The sequence below is a fragment of the Vombatus ursinus genome, unplaced genomic scaffold, assembly GCF_900497805.2.
Source record: "Vombatus ursinus unplaced genomic scaffold, bare-nosed wombat genome assembly UNPS02014786.1, whole genome shotgun sequence".
NCBI classification, from domain to species: domain Eukaryota; kingdom Metazoa; phylum Chordata; class Mammalia; order Diprotodontia; family Vombatidae; genus Vombatus; species Vombatus ursinus.
This window is the reverse complement of record NW_020954564.1, coordinates 3,154,968-3,173,073: the sequence shown is the minus strand read 5'-3', so window position 1 is coordinate 3,173,073 and position 18,106 is coordinate 3,154,968. Positions and strand designations below refer to the sequence as shown.

Sequence of the window (18,106 nt, the reverse complement as noted above, 5' to 3'; positions counted from 1 at the left end):
TTCAGGACCAGGTCATAGCAATTGCTATCATTTATAGAAAGGTTTAAGAAGTCCAAGTTTACAAATGGATGCAAATTATTCCATGAAATGGTACAAATTGTGCACATATCACTAGAGGTTATGAAATTTTACCTGCCATTTATACCCCAAAAAACACAATCAGGTGACTAAAATTACATAGCAGAAGCCTGATATCCTATTGTTCAGTCATTTTTCAGTCATGCCCAACTCTTTGTGACCCCATTTGAGGTTTTCTTGGCAAAGATACTGGAGTGGTTTTTCATTTCTTTCTCCAGCTCATTTTACAGATGAGGAAACTAAGGCACCCAGGGTTAAGCGACTTGCCCAGGGTCACATAACTAGTAAGTGTCTAAGGCCAGATTTGAATTCAGGTCTTCCTGACTCCAGGTTCAGTACTCTATCCATTGCACCACCTAGTTATCCCTATACAAACTACCAAATGACAAATACCCTTACTACAAATGCAAACTTCAAAATATTTCTGAGAATTCAGACAAACTGCATTAGACTGCAGTATCATTTCAGAAAGACTTGTTGCCCAAAACCAGCAAGACAAACATCAAGTCACAGCCACTTAAGAATATTTTTTATAGACGTAATCATACTGAACACTCACTCCAAAGTACCTGCAATGAAAAGCTTTCAAAACATAGACATCTCACAAAGAAATGAAAATCATGTAGGAATAGAATGAGAGATTTATCACATATCATCTCTAAGATTCTACTGCTACTTTGGTTATTCCAAATAAACTTCCAGTGAAGCTACAGAGGTTGAGTTTACAACAGTATACTCTTATTCAGCTGCAAAAAGCAGTCTTTTTATTTACCTGTTCAATATTCGGCAAGACATTTTAAGCCCTTCACAATTAGATACAATGATCATTTCCAAAACTCTATATTTATAAGATCTTCAAATAAAGGGGAAAGAGAAAGAATAAAGACTGCCTGGGACAAAAGGAGTTTTGAAGTCTATTAGAATGTGCTAGAGAAGAAAAATAAATGGATTGAATATGGTATTATGGGAAATGGGAGAAGGTGGGGTGGACAGATAGAATAGTAAAAATATTAATCTGTTAAATTTATAATAAAAGTGTTATGTGAAAAAATACTCAGCAGGACAGTAAAGGTAAATGAATAATACCTGTATATTTATTCTTGGATTATTAATAGCTAAATGCCACCAAAAAATGACACCAAAAAAGGGGTAAAAATGATGTTTATTTTACATAAGACTTCAAGTTTTGCATAGTGTTTTACACGTATTATTTTGATCTCCATAAAGACTCTTAAATGTGGATCTAAATGTTTCTGTGGAGAATACAGTCAGCTCCCATCCTTTCTTCTTCCTTCTCCCTGATGGATGGGCCTTTCCATGCCTTTTCTATCTCCTATCAGGGAGGTAGGTGAGGCTAAGAAGTGCTCTTCTACCTGAGTCACCATTTTCTCCTTCCTACTCCTTTTTTTTTTTTCTTTGGAGATTTAATTAGTCACATCCTCTTATATAGCAATTAGTTCACTTTTTAGCCTAAGGGCAAAAAAAATGACTTCTCAAGACTCTATGGTTCCTTCTTCTACTGTTTTATGGAATATATATCAGATGAAAAGTTAGTAGTACAACCAAAGTAGTTCCAAGCCGCCAGTTAGGAAATTCCTAACTTTCAAGCAGAAAGATTTGGCCCTTTGTCCTAATTTAAATTTAATTTTATCTCTCTCTAGCTAAATGGTCTGAGGAGGAAAAAGACTTAAGAAATGCTTAAGCAAAAAAAGAAAGTAGAAAGAGTATATAACTGTGCCTGTTACTGGATAGGTATGGGAAAGGTAATGTGTGGAAAAAGATCTTCTTTTGGAACCAGCATCTCCTGACTAAATCCAGCGTTCTTTCCCCTCTTCCATTTAAATTCTCACTGGATACCCAGGTTAAGTGAAAGTAGACAGACTCTCCACAGAGATGCTCTGGACCATCCTCTTTATAATTACAGCAGCTCTTAGTAAAGAATCTTTGGCTCCAGACCATCATCACAGCTCTCTCTTTTCTGTTGTTGGGAGTTTTCCATTGAACACAACGTACAGAAACTTTCCATTGTTGTCAGACAAAAAGTAATTATTTTCTGGAAAATGTAAGCAAGTCCTGTCAAATGTTTTTCAAGCTGTTTATGGAGGAAAAGAAGAAAGAAAATGTTGTGTTTTCTATAAAATTTAATTTTCAAATAAAATTATTCAAATTTCACAGAGATTAAAAAGAAAACCATTACTGTTTTACAAGGCACAAAGATTAAATCAACAACACTGTATTACCTTGCCATGATTTAGCACTTTCCAAAATGACACTCTCAGAGAAAACTGGAAATTAAATAGGTTATTTTTAAACAGAACGTGGTACCCAGTGGCCCATGAATCCTGTGCAGCAGTGCTCCCTCTGTAACTTTATGCATGAGGACTTGTGACACCCACAGTGCCATGACATTTCAGGACTTAATAAATAGGTGTGATTTTGAACAGTTTGTTTTTGTTGTTGTTGTTGTTGTTGTTGTTTGTTTGTTTGTTTGTTTTAAGTCAAATTGGGTCAGTATTAGTTTGCATGCTATTACGGTTGTTTTTTGAAAATCAAAATAATCATTTAATAAATCAATAGCAATACAGACCAACAAAGGGATCGAACCTTTCTAATGTTGACGTGCTACATATAGCTAGGGTTTTCAAGACCGGGAAATATTCCAGGGCCTTCTGTAATTAGAGCATCTTCTAAAAATTTGCAGGAATCTATCATTTATAAATTGCTGAGATGTTCACAATAAGACCAATGTTGATAATAATCACACACAAGCATATGTACATAGTAACAATCCATTATGCCTCACTTCCTCCTAAGAGGGTTAAGTGACTTATTGAGAGCCACTAGTAAATATTATAGGGGCAACTAGGTGGCACAGTGGATGGAGTGCCAGGCCTGGAATTAGGAGGACCTGAGTTTGGATCTAGCATCAGACACTTACTAGCTGTGTGACGTGTGGGCAAGTCCTTAACCCTGTTTGCCTCAGTTCCTCATCTGTAAAATGAGCTGGAGAAAGAAATGAAGAATACTGTAATACCTTTGCCAAGAAATTCCCAAATGGGGTCACAAAGAGTTGGACATGAATGAAACTACTCAAAAAGTAAATATCATAGTTGAGATTAGGATACCAAGTCTCCTATGCTGCCTTTAAATTGACCTCTCCTCCACTCTCCTCCTCTCCCCTTTAGATGGATCTCCAGTGCAGATTATAATCTATCCATGCCTGCCAATTTTGGGCAACTCTTATCCTTGTTCTTCCAGAATTTCATTTCAGGGCCTTTGCATAATATGCTGGAGGCTTTTCTTGCTTTTTCCCAACATTGCAAAGGTACCTGTGAAGTACTCTGGCCAACTGCCCATCATTCTTCACTATTGCCCTATGACCCACCCCTTTTCTCTTTTTGTCATATAATTGTTTGATGATTTCCTTTCTTTATGTTATTCAGAGTTCTAAGTCAGTTACATGTTATATCCTGGAGACAAAGAGAGAAGGGAGGGCAATTTAGAGCTAGTAGGGCTTGGAATCCAGAAGGTCTTGATTCAAATCCCAAGTATGATATGTATTAGTGATTCAAGAAGTCGTTTTACCCACTTAGGAAACAGTGTGCTATATTGGAGCATTAGATGTGAATTTTAGTCCCAACTCTGCTTTTTAACACTTGTGTGACCTCAATCAAGTTCCTTATATGTCAAATGAAGGGGCTCGACTAGATGACCTGTCAGCTCCAGTCAGAAACAAATCTATGATTCTATGAGCCTTTTTGTACCTCAGACAATTCCCTAGAATCTATATACTAAGTCATAGATAGATTGCCATCTGTCTCAATGGAGCAATACCCTTACTTGGAGATCCCTATACTGATGAAATCACAGATATTTCACATATTTTCCTATAGAGAACTATGTACTTTTACAAGCTATATTACATAAATTATCATTACCATACTGAAACCTCCAATATCCTGTAAGGTAGACATGGAAGTTATTATTATCTCCCTATTACAAATGAAGAATTTGAGACTTAGGAGTGACAACACAGTCTGTGCAAGAACTGGTTGATCTTTTGACTTTCAGTCCTCGGCTTGGCATGATGGTGTATCTAACATTTCTGTTCACTGTAGATTTGCATCCCAGGGGCAGCTAGGTGGTGCAGTGGATAGAGTACTGGCCCTGGATTCAGCAGGACCTGAGTTCAAATCCGGCCTGAGACACATAACATTTACAAGCTGTGTGACCCTTGTCACACCCTAAGTCACTTAACCCTATTGCCTAACTAAAAAAAAAATTGCATCCCAGACCCCAATCTACGGAGTGACCATAGATCTGTCATCATTCCAAACATGGGCATCATTATATCAATTTTTGTCAATAAACAATGGTTGTATGGATATTATCATTATCATTGTCATAGTCACTTATAACATGTATAGCACGTTAAGGTTTTACAAAATACTTCACATATACAATCCCTTATGGTCCAGTTAGTACACAGTAGAATAATGAAGAAATCATGAGGGATAAAAGGATCATGTAATTCTCCAGTTACTTTGTTCACTATGCAGATGGGATCCACATGGACACGATCAATTATGTGGAAAAATACCCATCCCTCTTTTTCCCTGGTGTCAGATCAAACTCTAAAGGTTCTAGTTCAAGGATTCTTAACCTTTTTTTAATATCAGGGAGTTTGGAGAAACTCACAAGCATGAACTTAGTCTGTACACATCTTGAGTTTGGGACAGAGAGCCATTGTTCATAAATATAAAAAATAAATAAAGAAAAAATATAAAGAAAAATGTGACAGGACAAAATGAATGATGCAGGAAATAAATGGCATAGTATTTCAAAGAAGGAATAAGTCACTGTCAGCAAGGAAAGTAAGTGAAAGCTTCATGGGAAAGCTTTCTGATCAATGAAAGGCAGATAGGGTTTATATAGTATACCAGCATGGTATAGATATTCTTAAAAGGTATTCCAGAATGTGAAAATAGTATAAGCAAAGGCTTACAGTGCAGGGAACACAGGGAAAAAGACAAAACTGACTTTATAGGAAAGTTTTTTATTTGGGGAAATAATTGGATATGAGGTTAGATGACCAAAGTGGAAAGGACTGATGGATAGCATTGAACACTAGGATTAGGAATTTGGATATTCTTTCTATTAGTAAAAAAAAAAAAAAGTCCTGAGTTTGGAATTAGAAAACCTTGGCTTAAAAATCCTCTCTGCTATTCACTATCTTGTAAATTTGGGCAAGTAATTTATTTTTCTCTAGGAGTTTAAATTTCCTTGCCTGTTGAATGAAGGGATTAAATTAGATGAGCTTTCAGGTTTTTTTTTTAATTAAATCAGTGATCTCTTAACAATAAAGAACCACTGTTTTGATCTTACAGTTTAGGAGATATCTAGCTGAGAGACCCTAGAGATTAGGTTGGCATCTTGTATGATTTTGAAATGACATCATGCTCTCATAGCTGCCCCTGGGTTTTGTGATTTGTAACAACATGGAGTGTGAATTCTCTCACAGCTGGATCTCCTCACCTCTGAACCAGTTCTGTATGCTAACAACACACGATCATTTTCCACCAGCACCTTCTCACTGTTACATAAGAATGCCAGAAGTTCATTGATTTTGTAGTATATGACCAAACCTTTCAGCCCACTAAGCATTATGCTCAGGCACTCTCTCCCTTGTCAGCCACAGCGTAATGATATCCTTAGTATCAATACAACCTTGGGGAACAAACTCATCTTTTCCATCCCTAATTAAATTCCTGTGGCCTCACTAAAATTTTCATATAGCTATATATAGAGAAAGATAGATATAGTTACATATACACATACAATTATGTGTATGTATATGTGTACCTATGTATATAACATGTAAAACACATAACATAGCATGTATATAGCATACACTATAAAATGTATACCTATAATCATATATACAATGTGCATACAATTCTGCAGGAATGCAGAATGTATTTTTTTAAATGGTAAACATTAGGAACAGTAACTAATAATAATCATATTACTATATGTTTTTTTTAAAGTTTTGACAATGTACAGCACCCATTTTCTTCATTAAAAAATTGTAAAATAGCTAAGGAATAAGTTGACCTTTCCTTAATATGGTGAAAAACAGGCATGGGGAACCTGTGACCTCGAGGTCACATGTGGCCCTCTAGGTCCTCAAAGAGGCCTGCACTTGAGGACTTAGAGGGCCACATGTGGCCTCAAGGCTGCAGGTTCCCCATCCCTGCATAGTTATCTGTCTATCTATCTAATCTTCCTGTCTTCCTTTCTTTCTTCATTGAGAGAGAAAAATAATAGCTTGCTGAATTGAGAATACAACTAAAGCAACCATAAAAATGAAAAATGCCAATGAAATAAAGAAATGGAAATGTTAAAAATTAAAGAGATTAACAAAATTGAACATAAGAATAACCTATTTAATTGATAAATAAACATGGGAACATCTTTTTACTTTTTTTAATGTTATTTATTTATTTGTTTTTAGTTTACAACATTCACTTCTATAAGATTTTGAGTTCTAAATTTTTCCCCTTCCCTCCACTCCTACGTCCCCAAGATAGCATGCAATCTGATATAGGCTATACATGCACAATCATATTAAACATATTTCCACATTAGTCATGTTGTAAAGAAGAATTAAAACCAAAGGGAAAAACTATAAGAAAGAAATAAGAGAGAGAGACAAAAAATAGTATTCTTAGACCTGCATTCAGATTACATAGTACTTTCTCTGGATGGGGATAGCATTTTCCATGAGTCTTTTGGAATTGCCTTTAGATTCTTGGATTTCTGAGATGAGCTAAGTCTATCAAAGTCAGTCATCACACCATGTTGCTGTTACTGTGTACAATGTTCTCCTGGTCTGCTCATTTCACTCAGCATCAGTCTATACAAGTCTTTCCAGGTTCTTCCGAAGTCCACCTGCTCATCATTTCTTATAGCACAACAGTATTCCATTACATTCATATACCACAACTTGTTCAGCCATTCCGCAACTGATGCGCATCCCCTCAATTTCCAATTCTTGGCCACCACAAAAATGAGCTGCTATAAATATTTTTGTACATATGGGTCCTTTTCCCATTTTTGTGATCTCTTTAGGATACAGATCTAAAAGTGGTATTTCTGGGTCAAAGGGTATGCACAGTTTTATAGCCCTTCGAGAATACTTCCAAATTGCTCTCAAGAATGGTTGGATCAGTTCACAACTCCACCAGCAACGCATTACTGTTCCAATTTTCCCACATCTTATCTGACATTTATCATTTTCCTATTTTGTCATGTTAGCCAATCTGATAGGTGTGATGCGGTACCTCAGAGTGGTTTTAATTTGCATTTCTCTAATCAATAGTGATTTAGAGAATTTTTTCATATGACTACAGATAGTTTTAATTTCTTCATCTGAAAACCGTTCATATCCTCTGACTATTTCTCAATTGGGGAATGACTTGTATTACAAATTTGACTCAGTTCTCTATATATTTTAGAAATGAGCCCTTTATCAGAAACACTGGCAGTAAACATTGTTTCCCAGCTGTCTACTTCCCTTCTAATCTTGGTTACATTGGCTTTGTGCAAAAACTTTTTAATTTAATGTAATCAAAATTGTCCATTTTGCATTTCATAATGTTCTCTATCTCTTGTTTGGTCACAAAATCTTCCATTTTTCAATAGATCTGACAGGTAAACTATTCCATGCTGTCCTAATTTGCTTTTAGTCTTACCCTTTATGTCTAAATCATGTACCCATTTTGACCTTATCTTGGTATACGGTGTAAGATTTTGGTCTATGCCTAGCTTCTGCCATACTATTTCCAGTTTTCCCAGCAGTTTTTGGCAAATAATGAGTTCTAATCCCAGAAGCTGGAGTCTTTGAGTTTATCATTGGCTACTGTGTCTTGTGTACCTAACCTATTCAACTGATCTACTACTCTTTTTCTTAGCCAGTACCAAGTAGTTTTGATGATTGCTGCTTTATAATACAGTTTCAGATCTGGTACAGCTAGGCCATCTTCCCTTGCATTTCTTTTCATTATTTGCCTTGGTATTCTGGACTTTTTGTTCTTCCAGATGAATTTTGTTATTATTTTTTCTAGCTCTATAAAATAATTTTTGGTAGTTTGGCTAGTATGGCACTAAATAAGTAAATTAGTTTAGGTAGAATTGTCATTTTTATTATTCTAGTTCAGCCTACCCATGAGCAACTGATATTTTTCATATTATTTAGATCTGACTTTATTTGTGTGAAAAGTGTTTTATAATTATGTTCATATAGTTCCTGGGTTTGTCTTGGCAAGCGGAATCCAAAATATTTTATGTTGTCTACAGTTACTTTAAATGGAATTTCTCTTTCTATCTCATGCTGCTGGCTTTCTTAGTATTATATAGAAATGCTGATGATTTATGTGGGTTTATTTTATATCCTGCAACTTTGCTAAAGTTATTATTTCAAATAGTTTTTCAGTTGGTTCTTGTAAGATTCTCTAAGTATACCATCATATCATCTGCAAAAAGTAATAGCTTTGTTTCTTCTTTGCCCATTCTAATTCCTTCAATTTCTTTTTCTTCTCTTTTTGCCAACTAAAGGAATAAACATAGGCAAGGAATCTTACAGATTAACCAAAAAATAACTAACAATAGCATCATGAAAAAAATAGGATATGAATTGAACCCTACCAAAAGGTTACTTTATAGAACTAGAAAAATGTACCAAATGTTTTGTAAAGAACAAAAGGTCAAGAATCTCATGGGAAATAGCTTTTTGTTTTGAGTGGGAAGGAAGGGGTCCTAGCAGTGCCAGATAACAAACTATATCTGGAAGCAGTAGTATTTAAAACTGTTTGGCATTAGTTTGAAAATAGAAAAGTTCATCATTGGAACAGATTATGCACAAAGGATCCTAAAGCAAACAAACATAGTAGCATAGTGTTAAATAAATCCAAACTACTGGAGAATGGACTCACTGTGACACAAAAACAGTTCAGTAAACTAGGAAGTAATATGGCAGAAATTTTTGTTGTTGTTGAGTTGTTTCAGTTACATCCAACTCTTTATGGCTCCATTTGAGGTTTTCTTGACAAAAATACTGGAGCGGTTTGCCATTTTCTTCTTCAGTTCATTTTACAGATGAGGAACTGAGGCAAGCAGGATGAAATGATTTGCCCAGGGTCGCACAGCCAGTAAGTGTTTGAGGCCAAATTTGAACTCAGGAAGATGAGTCTTCCTGATTTCAGGTCTAGCACTCTATGTAGCAGGTGACCTAGCTGCCACCATGGCAGAAATTAAGTTTAAACTAATATCTCACAATGTAAGCTCAAAATAGGTACCTGACTTAGATTTGAACAATCTCTCTCTCTCTCTCTCTCTCTCTCTCTGTCTGTCTGTCTCTCTGTCTCTCTCTCTCTCTCTCACACACACACACACACACACACACACACACACACACACACGCACAATCAGGAAAGGACTTAACTTTCATATCAATTTATAAAAATTATTCACCAAACAAATGATAGAGAATATTACAGAAAATAAAGTGACAATTTTGATTACATAAAATTGATTTTTTCTTGTCCAAACAAAAGCAATGTATTTTGACTTTGAAGGAAAATAGCTAAATAAAAAAAGCATTTGTAGCAAGTTTCTATGTTAGACATCTACTGTACAAGATTTATAGGTAATTGATAAATATATAAAAATGAGAGTCATTCCCCAATAAATAAATGATAAAAGAACATGAATAGTCAATTCTCTAAAAAAAAAGGCAAAAAAATCAAGTTATCAATAACTTGGAAAAAATATTCCAAGTTACTACTACTGCATGCAAAATTAAAATAACCCTTATGCATCAGATTGGCAAAGATGACAGAAAAGAAAACATGACAGCTGTTGGATAGAACGTGAGAGGAGAGACACAAGGATATATACTGTTGACAAGGCTTTGGATTGTTCCAAACATTCTGGAAAACAATTTGGAACTCTATCCAAAAGTCATTAAACTTTGCAGATGCTTCAACCCAGCAATATATCTATGAGGTATATACCACAAAGAAATCAATGAAAGAAGAAAATATGTTTAAAAATATACATAGCAATGTATATGTATATGCATAGGTTCATATGTAAAATATGCATAACAATACTTTTTGTTACAACAAATATTCAGAAACAGGCAGTGTCTATCAATTAGGGAATAGGTGAACAAATTATGGCATATAAATATTGTGTAATACTATTGTGCCTTAAGAAATGAGGAATGGAACAGATTCAGAGAAACTGGGAAGACTTGTATGATTTTGTATAGAATGAAACCATTGTTTTCTTCATGTAAAATGAGGATTATGACATCTTTACAAGATTGATGTGGGGATCAAATGAGACAATATAAGTAAAGCACTTGGTAAACCTTAAAGATGTGTGTATATTCAGTATTTTAATTATATTAATGAAAATATGAAATAACTTAATGAATATATTAATATTGTAATTAAGTGTCTATCATGTGACAGGCACTGGGCTAAACACTTTACAAATATTATCTCATTTGATCGTCATCATAACTTTGTGAGGTAAATACTATTATGATTCCCATTTGACAGTTAAGGAAATTAAAGTAAACAGTGGTTAAGTTGCTTGCCCAGGGTCATACAGCTCGGAAATATCTGAGGCTGAATCAGATCTTCCTGATTTCAAATCTAGGGTTCTATCCATGACATTACCTAGCAGTTCCTATATAAATGATAGATATTATTGTTATTATTACTATGACTACTGCATTATAAAGAAAAATACTTTTGGAAAATATCTGGCGAATACAATGGGCAACAACTCCAGAAAGCCAGTGATGAAGCATGTTCCTTGGAAGAGCAGTGATGGGCTAGAGGTTTAGAATGACATTTACATGTAAGACAGAGCCACAATGTGGATTTGTTTTACTTTATTATTTGTGCACAAATAAGGGATTTATGGAATTCAGGAGGAGATGGAGGGTGATGAAAATGGTTCTAATAATGCAATGGCACTTTTTTTAATGAGAAATGAAGGAAAAAGGTATCAATAAAACTTTTTTTTTAATGTGCAAAAGAGAACAAAGGGATTCACAGACCAGTAGATTAACTTTCTAACTAAAATGTTGAATTTAGCATATATATATATGTATATGTATATATGTGTGTATATATATGTATATAATTTTAAAATTAAGTACTTCCAAACTTTAAAAAGTCACAGTCTCTTTGGTAATATAGTCAAAGAATAGAAAATTTAGGATCAGAGGCTTTAGGTTGGAATCCCACACGATCTCCAAACTCCCTTCTTGCTCTAAAAATAAACACCCTTATGATTCTATAGTCCAGATGGAAAAATAAGAGATATATACCAATGTCTATAATACAAAATAAGATATGATTAATATCGAAGAGAGAGACAAACAAGGTATTAGGAGAGATGCAGTGAAGGTTGCTAAGAATGGGAAATGATTCTTAGAAGAAGGATAGAATGATAGAACTAGAAAAGAACTGAGAAATCATATGGTCCAAACATTTCATGCTTCAAATGAGGAAAACAAGGCCTCAAAGAACGTAGTGACTTGACCATGATTACATGGATACTAAATAGAAGAGGCAGGATTCAAACCAAGCACTTCTGATTCCAAAACCATTACTCTTTGCATGATTGCATGATGGCATCTAAGAATAGGTGGGTTGAAGCTAAGCTGTAAAGAAAGATGAGTAGTATTTCCATAGTTGGATAAGGAATGGTGTGAAGAATTTAAAGAATAGGAATAATTTGTATATTATAACTTGTATACTTGTGGGTGGTTTTACAGTGCTTCAAAACAATCTTTTCTGTTTAACAAAGTTATTTATTCCTATTTAGGGCTATATTTACATGAGCCATTTGCTCAGAAAGCTTTATTTTCAACAGTGATAAAAAGGTAACTTTATTCCAGGATCTATTCTAATTAGAAAAGAAAATTAGAACTGGAAAGTAATCTGACAAATTATAGGATCAGGATTATATAGATCCATACCTGAAAAAAGATCTCAGAAACTATCTGGTCAAACCCTTTCCTTTTATAGGTGGAGAAAATGAGTCCCACAGATGTTAAATGACTTGTCCATGGCCATAAAGTAGTGCTAGAATTAGGATTTAAAGTTCTTTCCACCACATCACGCTTCACCTAGTTTACTACTCTCTCACCCCAAACCCATTTTGTGGAAGAAAAAACAAATCCAGAGTGGAAAAATATCCTGCCTAAGGTTACAACACATGCTACAGAAAGAGTAGGATTCAAAGATAGTTCTTTTGAATCTCAATTCAGTGCCATTTCCCCTATACCGCACAATCTAAAATTCATAATTATGTGGGGATATTTTGAAGGCTGACCCACCAAAGAAGGTGGAGTCTCCAAAATAGAATAATGGTCTATTCAAATAGTGATATCCCACCTATTTACCCTAGGTTTTGCTGTTGTTTTAAGGCTTGCCTATTAAGATTCTTTTTTTTTTTTAGAAGTTTCAAAAGGGTCCAAAGAAGTCTTTCCTGAATATATTTCTATATTTGGCAGAACCTAAATCATTTCCATGAATTGGGAAGTTGCCATGGTAGCTCCTTACTGAACATAGAGAGCACTCTGTTTCTCTGGGCTGGCTTACTCCCTCAATCTGCCCTCAGACTTAAGGTCTGAGGTTCCCAGAGTTGGATTAGCTATGCATGACTATGACTCAAACTCTCAGGATCCTAGGAGGCAACCCCAATAGGTGCGAGAAAGGGGAAAGAGGAGTGGTGAGAAATGGCACGTGTTGTTACTGTGCATTACATTAGGTCCTGAAATGTGTCTCCCAGGTACGTAAAATTAGTCACCATGACACCTCAACCTTTTTAAAATTATTTAACAGAAATGTATTATATTTCACTCCCACCTCTGTGCATTATAAAATAAAGGGGAAAACAAACTCTTGGTGAGGTTTACACACACACACACACACACACACACACACACACTATATATATATATATATATTATGTATATGTGTGTGTATGTATGTCTTATTCTTCACCTTGAGTCCATTGCCTCCCTATTAGGACGTGGGTCACATGCTACTTCATAAGGAATTGTTGTTAATCACTGAATTGATCATATTTCATAAGTTTCTCAAAGTTGTTTATCTTTATAATTCAGTTGTTATTGTATACTTTGTTATTTATGTAAATTATCCTCTGGATTCTGTTCACTTAACTCTGTATCAGTTCACAAAAGTCTTTATAGGTTTCTCTGAAACCATCACTTTGATAATTTCTTAGGGTATAATAGTGTTCAAATACTATTTATGTATCATAACTCATTTAACTATTTTTTAGTTAATGGGCAATCACTTTCCAGTTATCAGGCACTACAAACAAAAGAAAACTAAATATGTATTTTCATATACATGGGTCATTTTACTCTTTTGTTTTGGGGGGAAGTTGGCCTAGTACTATTATCACTGCATCAGAAGGTATGTATAATTAAGTGAATTTTTAGACTAAATTTCCAATTGCTTTTCATATGTCCATCAACAATGTAATAATGTGCTCATTTTTTCACAGACCTTCCAATAATTGCCATTTTTTTCCCATCTTTGTCAGTTTGAGGGTTGTGAGATGGATCTTAAGAATTGTTCTATTTATAACTCATTTTATATGACTGTTGATAGGGTATTTTTGGAAACCTTTTATATTCTTGAATGATTTGTCATTTGAGGACTAATTCTTGTTCTTTTAAATTTGAATCAATTCCTTACATATTTTGGGAAAGAGATATTTATCAGAGACACTTGCTACAAATATTTTCTTCACAGTTTCCATTCTAATTTTATCTGCATTGATTTTGTTTGTGGAAAAAAAAACTTTTCAATTTCACATAATTAAAATTAACCGTGTTATATTCTGCGAGCCAAGATGGCGGAGTAAAAGCAGTGACTTGCTTGAGTTCTCCCCCAAACCCCTTCAAATACCTATAAAAATGGCTCTAAACAAATTCTAAAGCAGCAGAACCCACAAAAAGACAAAGTGAAACAAATTTCCAGCCCAAGACAACCCAAATGGTTGATCAGAAAGGTATATTGCGCAAGGCTGGGAGAGGAGCGCAGTTCGACTTGGGTGCACAGGTGGCAGGAAACCTAGAGCAGGCCTCAGAGGACTGAATCACAGGCAGCTGTGGCTGTTTCCAGAACTCTCAACTCATGAACACCAAAGACAACTTAGAAGGTCAGTGGGAAAAGTCTGTGTCTGCGGTGAGAGAGAGAAGCGCAGTGGTCTCAGCCCCAGTCCCCAAGCCTGACCCCGGGGTGGTGCCTGCTTCCAGAGTTTCTGGCCCACAGACTGAGTGGGAATTGAGTGGCTGATCAAAGTGGGATTGCAGAGATCTCTTTGCTGGTGTAGGATTCTCTTGCTTTGCCCATGCTTGCATGTGGGTCACAGTTCTGGGTGAGGAGGAGTGCTGGTGTGGTGGAGCTTGTAGTAGCTGTGGAGAGGAAATCCTCCTCACAGTTCCAAGACAGAAAAGAGTGCTCATAGATCAGAGCACAGGCCAGGAAAGGAGTAAACACCTCGCTCTTGATCATAGCACCTTGGAAGAACTGAAAATTTACAGGTCCCTAGAAGTACCTCTGAAAACAGCTGTACAAACTCCCGAAGCTTGGGACAGTACACTCTCCACACTGGAAACAGACCCCTACCTTAACAAAGAGTTTATAACTCAAGTAATTGGTTGGGATCATGAGCAAGCAGCGCAAAAAGAGTCAGACTACAGAATCTTTTGGTGACAAAGAAGATCAAAACCTACAACCAGAAGAAAACAAAGTCAAAGTTCCTACATCCAAAGCCTCCAAGAAAAATATGAATTGGTCCCAGGCCATGGAAGAGCTCAAAAAGCATTTTGAGAAACAAATAAGAGAAGTAGAGGAAAAACTGAGAGTGATGCAAGAAAATTATGAAAAAACAAGTCAATAGCTTGCTAAAGGAGACCCAAAAAAATACTGAAGAAACTAACACCTTAAAAAATAGCCTAACCCAAATGGCTAAAGAGGTCCCAAAAGCCAATGAGGAGAAGAATGCCCTAAAAAGCAAAATTGGCCAGATGGAAAAGGAAATCCAAAAGCTTACTGAAGAAAATACTTCCTTAAAAATTCGAATGGAGCAGTTGGAAGCTAGTGACTTTATGAGAAATCAAGACACCGTAAAACAAATCAAAAAGAATGAAAAATTAGAAAACAATGTGAAATATCTCATTGGAAAAATGACTGACCTGTAAAATAGATCCAGGAGAGAGAATTTAAAAATTATTGAACTATCTGAAAGCCATGATCAAAAAAAGAGCCTAGACATCATCTTTCAAGAAATTATCAAGGAAAACTGCCCTGATATTTTAGAACCAGAGGGCAAAATAGAAATTGAAAGAATCCACCGATCACCTCCTGAAAGAGATCCCCAAAAGAAAACTCCCAGGAATATTATAGACAAACTCCAGAGGTCCTAAGTCAAGGAGAAAATATTGCAAGCAGCCAAAAAGAAACAATTCAAGTCTTGTGGAAACACAATTAGGATAACACAAGATTTAGCAGCTTCTACATTAAGGGACCAGAGGGCATGGAATATAATATTTCAGAGGGCAAAGGAGATAGGATTACAACCAAGAATCACCTACCCAGCAAAACTGAGTATAATCCTTCAGGGTAAAAAATGGTCATTCAGTGAAATAGGGGACTTTCAAGTATTCTTGATGAAAAGACCAGAGCTGAATAGAAAATTTGACTTTCCAATACAAGACTCAAGTGAAACATGAAGAGGTAAACAGAAAAAAGAAATCATAGGAGACTTACTAAGGTTGAACTATTTACATTCCTGCATAGAAAGATGATATTTGTAACTCATGAGTCCTTTGTCAGTATTAGGGTAGTGGGAGGGAAAAATTATATGGATAGATAGATAGATAGATAGATAGATAGATAGATAGAGGACACAGGGTGAGTTGAAGATGAAGAGGTGATATCTGGAAAATAAAATTAGGGAGTGAGAGAGGATTATACTGGGAAAAGGAGAAAGGGAGAGGCAGAATGGGGTAAATTATCTCACATAAAACAGACAAGAAAAGGCTTTTACAATGGAGGGGAAATGAGGGAAGGTGAGAGAGAATGAGTGAATCTTATTCTCATAGGATTTGGCTTAAGAAAGGAATAACATACACAATTGGATATGGGAATCTATATTACCCTACAGGAAAATAAAGGGGGAAGGGGACAAGAGAGCAGGGGGATGATAGAGGAGAGGACAGATTGGGGGAGGGGGTAAAAGCAAACACTTCTGAGGAGGGACAAGGTCAAAAGAGAGAATAGAATAAATGGGGGGCAGGACAAGATGAAGTTAAATATACTTAGTTTTTCACAACATGAAGTGTTTTGCATGACTACACATGTATAACCTATATTGAGTTGCTTGCCTTTTCAATGAAGGTGGGTGGGGAGGGAGGAAGGGAGAAAATTTGGAACCCAAAGTTTTAAAAACACATTTAAAAATTTTTTTTAAATCATGTTATATCCTGTTAACCTCTCTATCTTTTATTTGTTCATGAACTCTTTCCCTCACCATCAGTATAAAAGGTAAATTATTCTTTGATGTCTCTGTCATATATCCATTCCTGGCTTACCTTGATCTATGGTGCTAGATGTTAGTTTAAACCTCATTTCTGTTTTCAAGTTTTCCAGCCAGATTTTGCCAAATAGTGAGTATTTAACCCAATATTTGGGGCCTTTGGTTTTATCAAACATTAGGAAAATAGGTTCCTTTGATTCCATATATTAAGTAAGTAATCTCTGTCACTGATCGACCCCTTTATATTTAAGCAATACCAAATCATGTTGATAATTAGTGATTTGTAGTGTAGTATGAGATCTGGCACTTAGAGGCTTCCTTGATTCCCCCCATCTTTTTTTTCACTATTTCCCTTGATATTTTTAATCATTCCTCCAAGTAAACTTAATTATAATCTTTCGTAGCTTTATAAAGTAGTTGTTTGATTGTTTACTTGGCATTTCTTTGAATAAAGAGAATAAATAAATAAATAAAAATAAAATATAAATAAACAAACAAATAAATAAATAAATAGAAATATGAAGTGCTCTTGAGTTGGCTTCATTTCTTCCCAACAATTAATAGTTAGCTCTGAACAACAATACCTGAAACTGCAGCAAGTCTGTGTCCCTTTCCTCAGCATGCTCTCAGGCTTTTCTTCAGCCCATGCAGGAAGATGTTTCTCTTCTAATTAGCACTCTCCAAATTACAACAGCTGAAGCCTTTCTGTCTTTCAACTGTCTGCTCCTTCTGATGTCTTTTTAATATTTCCTGTTGACTTCTTGACTGTTCCTCTTACTGTTCTGGTGATTTCTTCACTGCCTTTAATGGCTCAAACCAGAGCCTCCTAATTGTCAATGATTCTTCTTTCCCTTATGACCTGAGACTCAAGAAATCCAACTTTCTATTAGTTAAGTAGCCATCAATCCTTATTTAATCTTCCTGTATTCTCCAAACAGGACAGCTGGGTGGCACACTAGATAGAGTGCTGGGCCTGGAGTCAAGGAGACCCACCTTCCTGAGTTCAAATCTGGCGTCAGACATTAGCTGTATGTTACTGACTAGCTGTGTGACATTGAGCAAGTCACTTAACCCTGTTTCCCTCAGTTTCCTCACCTGTCATAATAAGCTAGAGAAGGAAATGACAAATTATTCCAGTATCTTTATTGAGAAAACTCCAAATGGAATCATAAAGTGTTTGACATGACTGAAAAATTCTCCAAACAGCTATTTGAGTTACTATTTTGTGAGTTTGTACCTCTCACACTCTATAAAAACAGTCAAATGAAAAAGACCTAAAGAAGCACAATGCCCTATGGCTTTAGTTATTTCTTTGCTCTCAAATAGGTCCTCTTGTGGCTGCCCTCACATTTTTGAGTGTGCCTCA

The 18,106-nt window shown here is 35.6% G+C and overlaps 1 long non-coding RNA gene across 1 annotated transcript; it reads right to left on the bottom strand.

Annotated features, from left to right (window-relative positions):
* Window positions 1-1,222: 1,222 nt before the first annotated feature.
* LOC114047184 lies at window positions 1,223-17,553 on the bottom strand. Its single transcript, XR_003569586.1, has 2 exons — window positions 17,325-17,553; window positions 1,223-2,170 (listed from the first exon to the last, which is right to left on the bottom strand). It is a non-coding gene; the product is annotated as an uncharacterized LOC114047184 (long non-coding RNA).
* Between the last annotated feature and the right edge of the window lie 553 nt (window positions 17,554-18,106).